The 12,673-nt window shown below is 38.6% G+C and overlaps 1 pseudogene; it reads left to right on the top strand.

Moving 5' to 3' along the window:
* Window positions 1-11,139: 11,139 nt before the first annotated feature.
* LOC131027758 (CAAX prenyl protease 1 homolog) lies at window positions 11,140-11,835 on the top strand (annotated as a pseudogene).
* The last annotated feature ends 838 nt before the right edge of the window (window positions 11,836-12,673 follow it).

Here is a 12,673-nt window from a genome sequence, read left to right as displayed (position 1 = left end):
AATGATCTTGGCACAAGTGTTTCACTTTCTTTTGATCAGCAAATGAATGCCAGTTATGCAGCTGATAATGGCTATGAGAATTCTTATTATTCATCTTGTGAAGATGATATAATAGAAGACCAAGTTATGTACCTTAGTTATGAATCTGAAAATGAAAGTGTTTTTGAAGATAAGAATGTATGTGATAGTGTTGATAATGTTCTATTTTCAGATTTAAATGAACCCACATTGGAGTGCTTTTAGAATTTCAAGTACCATGATGAGGATGTGAATGCTAATAGTATGCTTGAGCCAGATTTGGAGTTATTTTTTTTTTATACTAATATCCATGGTGCTGATTTCATTGATGAAAATGATGAAGTTTCCCCTTGTGTGGAACAAATTTGTAATACTGATGTAGTTTCAAACAGTAGTAACATGGGTTGTAAAAAATTACTTCATGATGAAGACAAGAGGCATGGGTTATGGGATGACTTTTTCAAACCACAAATGGAAATGTTTCAGGTAGATGTAAGCCTCAATGAGGAAGACTTAGCTGAGGATTTTCTTTAGCCAGAGGTATGCATTCTTTTCCATGAATGGGATGTTGAGAATGCAGAGGTTTTCAATTTGATAAACAAGGAGAGTATGGACTGTGATCAGCATAGTGAAGTATCACATCCGGATTGTAACATTTATGTTCCTTGTTTGCTTCAGTCGATTAGTAGTGTCCCTCATTCTATTGATTTAAGTGGTAATAAGGCATGTACTGATGGGAATTATAATGTTGAAAATGAATGCTTTATTTTTGAGATTCAGCATGATGATGCTCTTGCAAATGGTAGAATTGATTGGGATAGTGAAGTGTATTGTAGCTTGTGTGAAGGCCTCTATGGTGAATTGTCTCATGTTTTTACTTGTTTTGAAGTAGTGTGTGATTACAAAGTTCAGAATCAGACAAGAGGTATGCACACCAGCTGTTACAGTAATGAGACAACAGAGGTTGATTATAAGAATTATCCTCAGTTGTTATTCAAAGGTGCCTCTATTTGGATCAGGATATCGAGTGATGAAAATCAGATTTTTGACTGAGGTAAATGTTTGTAAGTGGAGTAGTTATAATCAGTTGGGAGTGTGTTTGTATCTCTTGTATAGTTGCTTTGCTTTCAGTTGTGTGGTTTTCAATAAGGTGCCCTACTGCTTGGGTAGAATAAGGAAGCCTTGTTTTTGAGAAGAGAAGAATGATCCATTTTTGGGTGGTCTGCTCAACCAAAAATATCCAGACTCTTGTGTTGATCTTGAAATCAACCATCCCCAGTCAGAGTCACTATTGGGACTATTTAAAATTGAGTCAAAGTTTAGAGGCCCATTTCAAAATTTTGCCTTGCATTTCCAAATGATTAAAATAAATCAATTTGAATGGCCTAGTTTGCGAGAGGGTAAAGTGGAGCCAGTTGATTTTCAAGGAGTATGGCTCGGGATTCTTTTCCTACACATTTCATTTGGCCTATGCAGTGATGTGCAACTTTTAGAATTCAATTTGGATAAGTTTATAAGGTACCCATTTTGAGGGGTGAGTTGAAAGTGCATTTTAGGCACAAATGCAGATTTTATTGAGTAGCCTACTTAGAGCGATTACATCTTTTGCCCTATTGATCATCATGGAGAATTTCAAAATGGATTCAATTGTATGCGTAAAAGTGAGTTACCCGGCAAAATTTCAAGTCTTGATGAATCCATTTGCTCAGTTTTCAAAGCCAAATCCGTTTGCAGCTTGTGTGGTTTGACTAGTCCCTGTTTTGACAGCTAGTCAGAGCCCTATTTCGCACAAGTGTAAAAGTTGCCTCACTAAGAATCATGTCAAAATGTTTCTTCCAGGTTAGTGCTGATATAAATGATGAGCTATGTTTCTAGTTTCAGGCTCCTACCAATCTGTTTAGTCAGTTTGCAAAAAGGTTCATTTAGCTATCTGTAGCGTCCTAAAATTGTGACACTTGCAATTTCAACTGCATTTCGGTCTTCACGATGGTGACGCAACACGTAACCTGAATGGAGACCCCGAAACCTGATTATGACACCAAAAACTGCATTTTCTTGCACCCTGGCCTGAACCTCCTTTGCACCCTGCTGTCCCGGGAGGTGGGACAAGAGCGCCCAGCGCCTTGGTCCTTCAGGACCAGGGCGCCCAGAGCCCTAGTCCCCCAGGACCATGGCGCCCAGCACCCTGGTCCCTGGGTCCTATTTTGGGCCCGGTCTCTTTTGGACTTTGGGTCTTTATGTTTGCAAATTGGAAAATTGTCTTTCCTGGTCGGCCTAAGGTTGGGAAAATCAGTCTATCAGCCCTAATTGACAAGTATATAAACTACATTTTCCTCTTTCATTTGACATGATGGAAAAAGCGTGGAAATTATACTCAAGCATTCAAGCATTCAAGCATTCCTTCAAGTAATTGATCATTTCAAGTCTCCATTCAAGGCTAAGTGTTGCATTCAAGACAAGGATTCAACCATTGGAGAGGAGATCACTTACTACATACTACTACAACATACAACATACAACATCTATACCTTCGCACATAAGGATACAAACATCCTTACAACAAGGTATTAGTACTTGTTTTACATTACAGACATTTACATTTACAGCATTGCTCATTTCTTGGTTAATTCCAAAACCGAGGTTTGACCTAAAGGCAAACCCCTAATCCCTAACCCCCCAATCATCTTCGCTTTTCTATGTGTAGGTTGCAGGTACGCGGCTGAAATTGAAGATCTGGAATCCTTGTGCAGAGACGAACAGATCCCCCTTCGTTTCGCGGATTTTTCGGAGGACCGTGGCGCTCGAGTGCCATCGTCCTGACAACTTTTGCTCAAATTTGCAGGACAGCACTGTATCGACATTTTACTGCTAATTCCAGGTCCGCAGCTTCATCCTATATCCCTATCTCAGTTTATAAGCGAATCTTTGTCATTTTCTATGCATTCCTAGCTTAATTCTTCTATCAACATTCTTTACAAAAGAGGGTAGCCTTGCTTTCTTAACCCTTGAAACACATTTAGCATCCAATCTTGCATTGTGTGGAATTTGATCTTGTGGGTTTCAACCCCTCTTTTGAATGTAAAGTCTCTCCCCTAAGTGAAAACCATCAACCCTAGTGAATCTCCCTTCTCTCTCCTTGGAGTTGGAAGAGGGGAGAGCAACTAGAGTTCGATCGCGATTTTTCGCTTTACATTTTGGTGAACCCGACGTGAACATCCTTTCTGATTATTCATAGTTAGATCTGAAAATTGGATTCCTTGATTACATTTCCATGTTGATCTTTTGCAAAATTTTAGAGGTTAATTGCATAAAAACCCTAAATTTCCTTTTTAAGTAATTAAACTTGTGAAATGTTTAATTATTAATGCTTGTTTCAGATCTGCCCTTCTATTAGAAATTATCAATTCATATTTGTGCTTTAATTTTGAAAATTAAGTGGTTAAGTGTCAAAAGCCTAATTTTTGAAACCCTCTTGATTCAACATTTGTCCGACAATTTCACTGATCAAAACATCCCCAAATCAGCTGTAACTTTGGATTCCGCAATAAAATCACAATATCTTTCATCCCTAAAAATTTGGAAAAAAGTTGCGAGGACCATGTGCACTCCGAGCGCCATCGTCCCTGACATTTTTTCCAAAATTTCGGGAGCTAGATCTTACTGTATTTTCCTGCTTAAATCTAGAATTTTGGTTGATTTTATCAATTATAACACTTTCAAAATTAAAGTCAAAGTTGGTCTAGGGATTGCTTGGATTAACGCTTCTAATCATTCAAAAATCATTGAAATTCAAATTTTGTGTCAAAATTGTGTTCTTACTGTCCTAAATCTAAAAAGTGTGTTTGCATTCATTCAAAATTTTAGTGCTTTATTCAAATTCTTGCAATCTGTGACTTTTGAAATTAAGTGCTTAACTACAACAACTTTGATTTCTGCTTCCAAAATTGAATTTTGCGTGAAATTGAGTCAACTTTTGAATTTCAAAACTTGCATTGCTTTTGGTATTCCCTCTAAGATCATAAAATTCAAAATTTCAGTTTCCCTCTCTTTTTCAAAATTCAAATTTTTGCATTTTTCGACAATCTTGGTAGGGTTCAATTTCGAGATTGCAACTTTAATTTGGCCTATCTACAGATCGTAAAATGACTCAATTTTTTCAGATTAGCTCCAAAATCATCATAACTTTCATCCCTACAAATTTCAAAAAAAGTTGCTGGGACCATGTGCACTCTGAAGCGCCACGGTCCCTAACATTTTTTCTGAAATTTTGGGAGATTGTCCTGATTGTATTTAACAGCTTAAATCCAGAAGATTGGCTGATTTTACTGAAAATTGCTACCTCTAAATTCAAAACTTTCTCTCTCTCTTTAGTGCATGAGTTTTAGAACAATAAGTCCTACTTACACTATTCCCGTTAGACGAAGCTGTAGAATTAAGTCTTTCCGAGGTTTAACTACTGAGGAGATGGAACCTAATTTGAATAGCCTTTTTAACGAGGACATGGGTAATTCCTCTAATCCTCCTAATGATGAAGAAGCTCTCCATGAGGTTTCTGAAGAACAACTTTCGAAATTGGATAACCAATTTGATGATTTTCGACAATGGATGTCTCAAGAATACCCTGATAGTCAAGCTCTTCCTTTAATTGAGGGTCTAAAACGTATGCTTCAAAGTGATAAGAATGGAATTGATATTTTGCGTGGTATGGCACACATTGTGGATTCGAATGTGATGCCTATGAAGAGTTGTGCTGAAAATTTGGGTTATACACAACCTCCTACTCAAGTCAATCATTCTATTCCTTTGATGACTTCTATTGCTAGCGTACCTACCTTTACATCAAACATAATGGCTACTTCTACACAAGACATTCCTCCTATGATCACTAGTCATGGGGGCAATCCTTCCTCTTCAATTAACCCTCTTTCTTCATTCAATCTGATTTCTTCATTCGTCCCTTCAATGAGTGTTCCTATTACATCTCCACAAATGAACATGATGCAAGGGGGCAATTCATTCAATCATTCCATTCCTCCTTGTAGTGTTCCTCCTGTCCAATCATCTCCTATGACTAATTATCATAGAGTCCCACCACCTTACTCTTTACCTTCTTTCAATAACATAACACCTCCATCTCAATCTAACACATCTAATATGAACTCTTCGACTGAAGCGACCATTAACAATCTTGCACAAACTATCTCTTCTTTACAGCAACAAATTGCCTCTATGAATCAATCTAAGTTTAGTGTGCCCACATTTGATGTTGCGAGCCCACTTTCTCTTGACATTGTTCGAGCTATCCCTCCTAAACATGTTGAAATCCTGCATTTGGAGCCTTATAATGGTAAAGGTGATCCTCTAACACATGTTAAGACTTTTCAAACAATATGTACTGATTTTGCTTATGACCAAAGGTTGCTTGCAAAATTGTTCACTAGAACATTAAGAGATAAAGCCCTACAATGGTATTGCTCGTTGCCTTCCTACTCTATTACTTCTTTCGAACAACTTGCAAATGCTTTCATTCAACAATTTCAAAACAATATAAGTCCTAAAGTTACTTTGATTGATTTAATGCATTGTAAACAAGGTGTTAAAGAAAAAGTGACTGATTTCATTGGTAGATATAAGCATTTGTATGCTTAAATTTCCTTTCCAGTGCCTGACAATGATATTCAAAGAATCTTTATTTCTAATTTACAAAAAGATATTCGAGACAAACTTTTGTTTTCTGAGTTTACTTCTTTCCAACAGTTGTGTGCAACTCTTCACAATTATCAACTGGCTGTGAGTCAAATGGAACAATCACATCCTATGGCTCTGAGTGATAAGGGTGATAGCATTCAACAACCATTTGGGAAGTTTAAACCGAACAGAGATTCCATCAAATTCAATGAAAACATCATCAACAACAATGTGAATGCAGCATCAGGTGTGCCTCCTATTTCTAAATTTTTCAAGAAAGAAAGAAAGTATACTCCTTTGAATGAATCATTGCATAGTATTATGAATAAGTTATTGGAACAAAATGTGCTTACACTTCCTCCTATAAGGCAAATTGATGCTGCAAAGATTACTTCACCTTATTTTGATAACAAATCTTTTTGTCAATTTCATCGTCAGCCTGGGCATGATACTGAAAAATGTTTTTCTTTAAAGGGTAAAATTCAAGATTTGATTGATAATAATACTATTTTTATTTCTGGAGTGAATGATAAAGGCAATACATCTGTAGCTCCTCCTAATCAAAATCTTCAGATTTTCATTGATCCATTACCTTCTCATACCTCTAATGCAATTGTGGCTAATGATTCCTCTCTTTCATCTGATGGTCTTGTGTCTATGACTCTGAATGTGATTAACTTTGTAGAGCAGCAAGAAAACCCTAAAGAACCTTCCATCACATTTGATTCCAGTGAAACCATTAGGGCACCTGATGGTCCTTTATACATAGTTGCAAAAGTCAAGAATACACCTTGCCGTGGAGTGCTTATTGATCCTTCGTGCATGGTTAATGTTATTACTGAAGAATTTCTTTTTACTTTGCAATTGAATCAAGTGATATATGACAAAACAGATGTGACTGTGAAACTATTTGATGCATTTTCTTCTCCTGCAATTGGTTCTATTACATTGCCTATTGAGGTCCATAACAAATCCCTTGATGTGAACTTTGCTATTATTCCATCTTCCGAACAATTTCGTGTGAAGCTTAGCTATCCTTGGCTATCTTCCATGAAAGCTATTGCTTCTCCTATTCATAAGTGTTTGAAATTTCCCCATAATGGTGAAGTTGTTACTGTCAATCATAGTCTCTTTAAACCAGCTGAAAGAACTTCTAGCGTTCCTATTGATTACTTTTGGCCTAAACAATTCCAATCTCTTCCTCCGCGAAGTGATCATGTTTTCAAATCTTATCAAAAGTGGAAAACAGATATGATCCTATCTCTAAGTGAACCTAGAACACCCAAACTTGATATTCCTATCATTCTTGAGAAGGAAGTTCTTCCTTTGAAAGATAAAACCAATGTCTTTCCTCAAGAAGATTCCCAACCCATTCCTATGGATGTGACTATGCCTATATCTAATAAACTTCCTAAAAGTAGACCTATCCCTCCTCGTCATGATGGACTTGGTCTCCTTCCTAAACCAAATATTCCTCCCTTATATGGAGCAGTTCCTCCTCCTTCCTTTTATAGAGAGAAGAGACCTTCCTCTTCTCCTATTATTCAACCTAAGAGACCACAACCTAAACACCCAAGTGATAAGGATGAGAACATTCCTCCTCCTCAATCTTCTCAACTTCCTACTAAGACTAGACGAAATCGTTCGGCACGTGAACGCCGATGAAAGCATCATCTTAGAGCTCAGGCAGCTGCTTCTCAAACTTTGCAATCTCCAAAAACACCTTCAACAAGCATTATTCCATTTTCTCCAAAATCTCCAAAACATAAGATGCATGATGGTCTTGATCCTGTGCGAATTAAAGGCCCTATTTTTATAAATCTTGATGATGCTATAGATGAAAATGTTATTCATGATGAAAATGTTACTCCTCTTGCTTCTAATAGTGAATATGAACTTGTTGATATTGATAACCATTTATCTAATGAATTTTCTAAAGCACTTATCCTAGCTCCTAGACAAGAACAACGTGGCTTGGAACATGAACATAGCCCTTGTTTGGATCTTGTGATAGCTCCATCTACTGTGTTGGATGTTCCTCCTCTAGCGTGTTCCCTACCTTCTCGAAACATTGGTCAGCAAGATTGGGGGGTAGATGACGTGCTAGACTAGTTACATTAGCATAGCAGATTCTCTCCTCCTCTCTTGTGTTACTTCTTCTATATGTTATTCTCATTCTTCTATTTGTTTTCCTTAGTGTTGTCTACTTGAGGACGATGCAAAGCATTGAGATCTCTTTTGGTCTCTCTCATGTTGACTCAAAAGACACATGTGTTCCCTTCTTCTAGGTGACCTTCCTTGATTGGGGAATGAAGAACAATTATGCATACATACATATGATATATATACATGACTTATCATACAGCATACTGACCCCAAGGAAAGCGAAGTCACCTCGTGCTTTGTGTTTTGTATCTATTATCCTTGGGTTTATCTCACACTTGGGGGCTAAATCCTTGCGATAACGTGCTCCTTTCCTTTCTCATTTCTTATGTGTATCACTACGTTAAAACAATCACCCCCGTTGAGGCATGTGTGATCGCTTTAACATAGGGGGGCATACACCCTGTCTATCCCTTCAGGATACATGAAAATTTCTTGACAAATTTAGCTTTGCCTTGAAAATTTTTGATATCTTTCTTGCATGACTCATAGTGAGGGAACCTTATTACTGACAGTCATGGTTCTCCCTCGTGATCTTCCTTTATACTTTGTCAATCGAAGTCGTTAGATCCTTAGTCCACTGGGGGCTTGGTGTGTCTTGCCTCCTTGACGTGGTGAAAGTCTTTCAATATTGTTTCCTTGTACTTTACTGGAAGTATGAGCATACATACTCCCGCTAAAGTGGGGGCTAAATGTAGTGTCCTAAAATTGCGACACTTGCAATTTTGACTGCATTTCGGTCTTCACGATGGCGACGCAACACGCAACCTGAATGGAGACCCCGAAACCTGATTATGACACCAAAAACTGCATTTTCTTACACCCTGGCCTGAACCTCCTTTGCACCCTGCTGTCCTGGGAGGTGGGACCAGAGCGCCCAGGGCCCTGGTCCTTCAGGACCAGGGTGCCCAGCAGCACCCTAGTCCCCCAGGACCATGGCGCCCAACGTCCTGGTCCCTGGGTCCTATTTTGGGCCCGGTCTCTTTTGGACTTCGGGTCTTTATGTTTGCAAATTGGAAAATTGTCTTTCCTAGTCGGCCTAAGGTCGGGAAAATCAGTCTATCAGCCCTAATTGACAAGTATATAAACTACATTTTCCTCTTTCATTCGACATGATGGAAAAAGCGTGGAAATTATACTCAAGCATTCAAGCATTCAAGCATTCCTTCAAGCAATTGATCATTTCAAGTCTCCATTCAAGGCTAAGTGTTGCATTCAATACAAGGATTCAACCATTGAAGAGGAGATCACTTACTACATACTACTACAACATACAACATAGAACATCTATACCTTCGCACATAAGGATACAAACATCCTTACAACAAGGTATTAGTACTTGTTTTACATTACAGACATTTACATTTACAGCATTGCTAATTTCTTGGTTAATTCCAAAACCGGGGTTTGACCTAAAGGCAAACCCCTAATCCCTAACCCCCCAATCGTCTTCGCTTTTCTGTGTGTAGGTTGCAGGTACGCGGATGAAATTAAAGATCTAGAATCCTTGTGCAGAGAAGAACAGATCCCCCTTCATTTTGTTGATTTTTCGGAGGACCGTGGCGCTCGGGCACCATCGTCCTGACAACTTTTGCTCAAATTTGCAAGACAGCGCTGTATCGACATTTTACTACTAATTCCAGGTCCGCAGCTTCATCCTATATCCCTATCTCAGTTTATAAGCGAATATTTGTCATTTTCTATGCATTCCTAGCTTAATTCTTCTATCAACATTCTTTACAAAAGAGGGTAGCCTTGCTTTCTTAACCCTTGAAACACATTTAGCATCCAATCTTGCATTGTGTGGGATTGGATCTTGTGGGTTTCAACCCCTCTTTTGAATGTAAAGTCTCTCCCCTAAGTGAAAACCATCAACCCTAGTGAATCTCCCTTCTCTCTCCTTGGAGTTGGAAGAGGGGAGAGCAACTAGGGTTCGATCGCGATTTTCCGCTTTACACTATCATTTTCAGTTTCCGTACTTTCAGTGCCATATCCGTTAATGTAGCCATTTTTATGAGCGTGCCATTTGCATCTTGTCAGTCTAGTGATCAAACTGAGAATTCTAAGTTTTAATATATACTTTAAGGTAACTATGTTTCAAATTTGAGGGCCTATGAAGGTCGTTTGATATTTTTGAAAAAGGCATCATGTGTTGCCAGAACATTGACTTCGTCAGGTCCACAGTGTCAACAAAGCTAGTTGGGCATTTTTGCCAATTAATATCACTTCACTCAGGACTCATTTTGAGAAATCGTTTGGTAGATTTCATGCTTGCATATCAGAGTACACACCTGTCAGATGGCGAAATCCAGAAAGGTGTTTTGACAGTTTTGAAAATTACGTCTTCACGATTAAATGCGAAAATGTGGCATAATTGCCTGAATGTTGCAAAATTTCAGTCTGATGATCTGAAAATGATGTTCATCATTTCTAGAGGTTTGTTTGAGGTGTCTAAAGCATTTCGAAGGCCAGTTGTATGAAAATGAAATTTTTTTTAGTCGAGCCCACTTTGGGACCTGACCTGGCTCAGGCCCGTGCATTAAAAACAACAAAATTGTTCTTGGTAATTATAGATAGCCCTGCTCAAGGTTCCCATCAAATTGTTGTGGGTGAGATTCGGCTAATGCCTAATATATCAACACTGTGTTGTATCCCCTGGACCGACCAAGAGAAAATGGTATTGGTTGATATGCATTCAACACCCGGCCAACCTTGGGACTATTGTCCAAGGACAAGTTTCAGAAGAATTGCAACTAAATTGGAAGAAGAATTTGGTTTGGTTGTAGGTACTGGTTTTGAGAGCAATTTTTATCTTCTAAGAAGGGAAGATAAGAACAATTGGATTGCAATTGATTCCACATTGTACTACTCAGCTGTAGCCTTTGATGGTGCATCACCTGTTCTGTTAGAAGTTCTTTAAGCTCTTCAAAGCATGCATATTTCTGTAGAGTAGCTGCATGTAGAGGCAGGAGATGGTCAATTTGAAGTAGCATTCGGGTATTCTTCTTGTGTATGTGTTGCTGACAATGTAGTCTTCCTATGAAAATCTGTAAGGGCAGTAGCAAACAAAAGGTCTCTACGTGCAACTTTCCTTCTCAAATACTTCTCGATGCATATTGGTTCTGGTTGTTGTGTACATCTAAGTTTATGGAAGGATGGCAAGAAACGTGATGCAGTATGGTATGTCTAAAATTGGGGAAGAGTTTATGGCTGGTGTCTTCCATCATCTTCCATCTATAATGGCCTTTATAACTCCATTGCCAAATAGTTATGACTGATTGCAACCAAATACAAGGAGTGGTGAGCAAAGAGAAGTTTGAAAAGTCTAGGGCCTTTAGCATTGACAAGAGTCGCTTTCACTTTATCCATGTTGCAGTGGTAATCATTGCAGACTCTTTAATCTTACGTTTTAGAGTGCTACCATGGGTTTGGTAGAAATCAGAAGTTGTAGTTTTAAAGTTAGGGTTGGATCCTCAAAATGAAATCATTCATACGATAGGATTTTTGCTAGCTATTACTCTATGGTCTCAATTTATAGATCTTCACTTCTCATTGTATTCAACCTTCGTCTTTGAGTATCAACATGGGTTTAATAACAAACAATTTCGCTATTTTTTAGAGACATGCTCATTAGTTTGGGTCTTATGGTTTTGCTTGGACCACCAATTGTTTCCACAGTGGTCATAATTGTCCAGGAAGGAGGTCCATACTTAGCAACTTACCTCTGGGCATTTACACTGGTTTTATCAATTGTGATGATGTCTTTGTACCCAGTTCTTATTGCTCCACTCTTTAATAAATTCACTCCTCTTCCAAAAGAAGAGCTTAGGTCAAATATTGAGAAGCTAGCATCATCTCTTAAATTTCCATTGTGGAAGCTCTTTTTAATTGATGGATCAGCAAGATCGAAGTCATAGCAATACATACATGTATGGTTTTTATAGTAGCAAGCAAAATGTGATTTGACAAAGCCCCCCTCCTTGAGTGCATGAAAGGTGGAAGATTTATAAACTTTCAAACAAATGCAAAGGGCCTTCTATGTGGTGTTTGGAGGCCACACAAGGGATTAAAAAAAACCTTAGAACCAATGCAATTGGCCAGTCCTCCCTCTCTATGGAGTTGAAAATTTCATCAAAATCTTCAGCAAAGTTCAAGATGCCATTAAAACTCTCAAGCAAAACCTTGAAAGTGCATTACAAGGCAAAACGATATTCAACTCCATCAAAATCTTCAACAAAGTTCAAGATGGCATTAAAACTCTCAGGAAAAACTTTGAAAGTGCATTACAAGGCAAAAGGATATTATCCCACATTGGTGGTGGGAGGGAAAGTTTTAATATTTATAACCAAGGCCTTACCCAAGTATAATCTCAAAGCCTCAAGGCTTTTGACGGATGGTGCCTATGGGCATCCAAGGTGGGCCCACACATGGGCATGGATCTCAAGGTGATGAAGGAGGTGACCCCACGGAGGCATGCATCCTAAGGCAAACAGGCAAATTTTGCAGAGAAGGGCCGACTTAACCAGTGAGCAGGTTGCAGAGGATCTGACAAAGCGCATGATTTCAGAGGTCGAAGGTTCTCACCAGTTAAACCTGTGAAATGGTGAAAAGGGTAAAGATCATGCAGGTTCTAGCCGATTGGATGATCCGCGTTGTTTTGCGAAGGAAAGTTGCTCATCAATTAAGGTCCGCGAAATAGCAAAACGCAAAATAGCAAAAATGCAGAAGGTTAAAGAGTGAGAAAGTTTGGAGCAGATCGACAGCCTGTGTGGTTTCATGGAGTGGAGATGCACGCCGGATAAAG

The sequence above is a fragment of the Cryptomeria japonica genome, chromosome 11 (genome assembly GCF_030272615.1).
Source record: "Cryptomeria japonica chromosome 11, Sugi_1.0, whole genome shotgun sequence".
Taxonomy (NCBI): domain Eukaryota; kingdom Viridiplantae; phylum Streptophyta; class Pinopsida; order Cupressales; family Cupressaceae; genus Cryptomeria; species Cryptomeria japonica.
The sequence above is the reverse complement of the archived record's forward strand: the minus strand, read 5'-3'. Positions and strand labels throughout refer to the sequence as shown.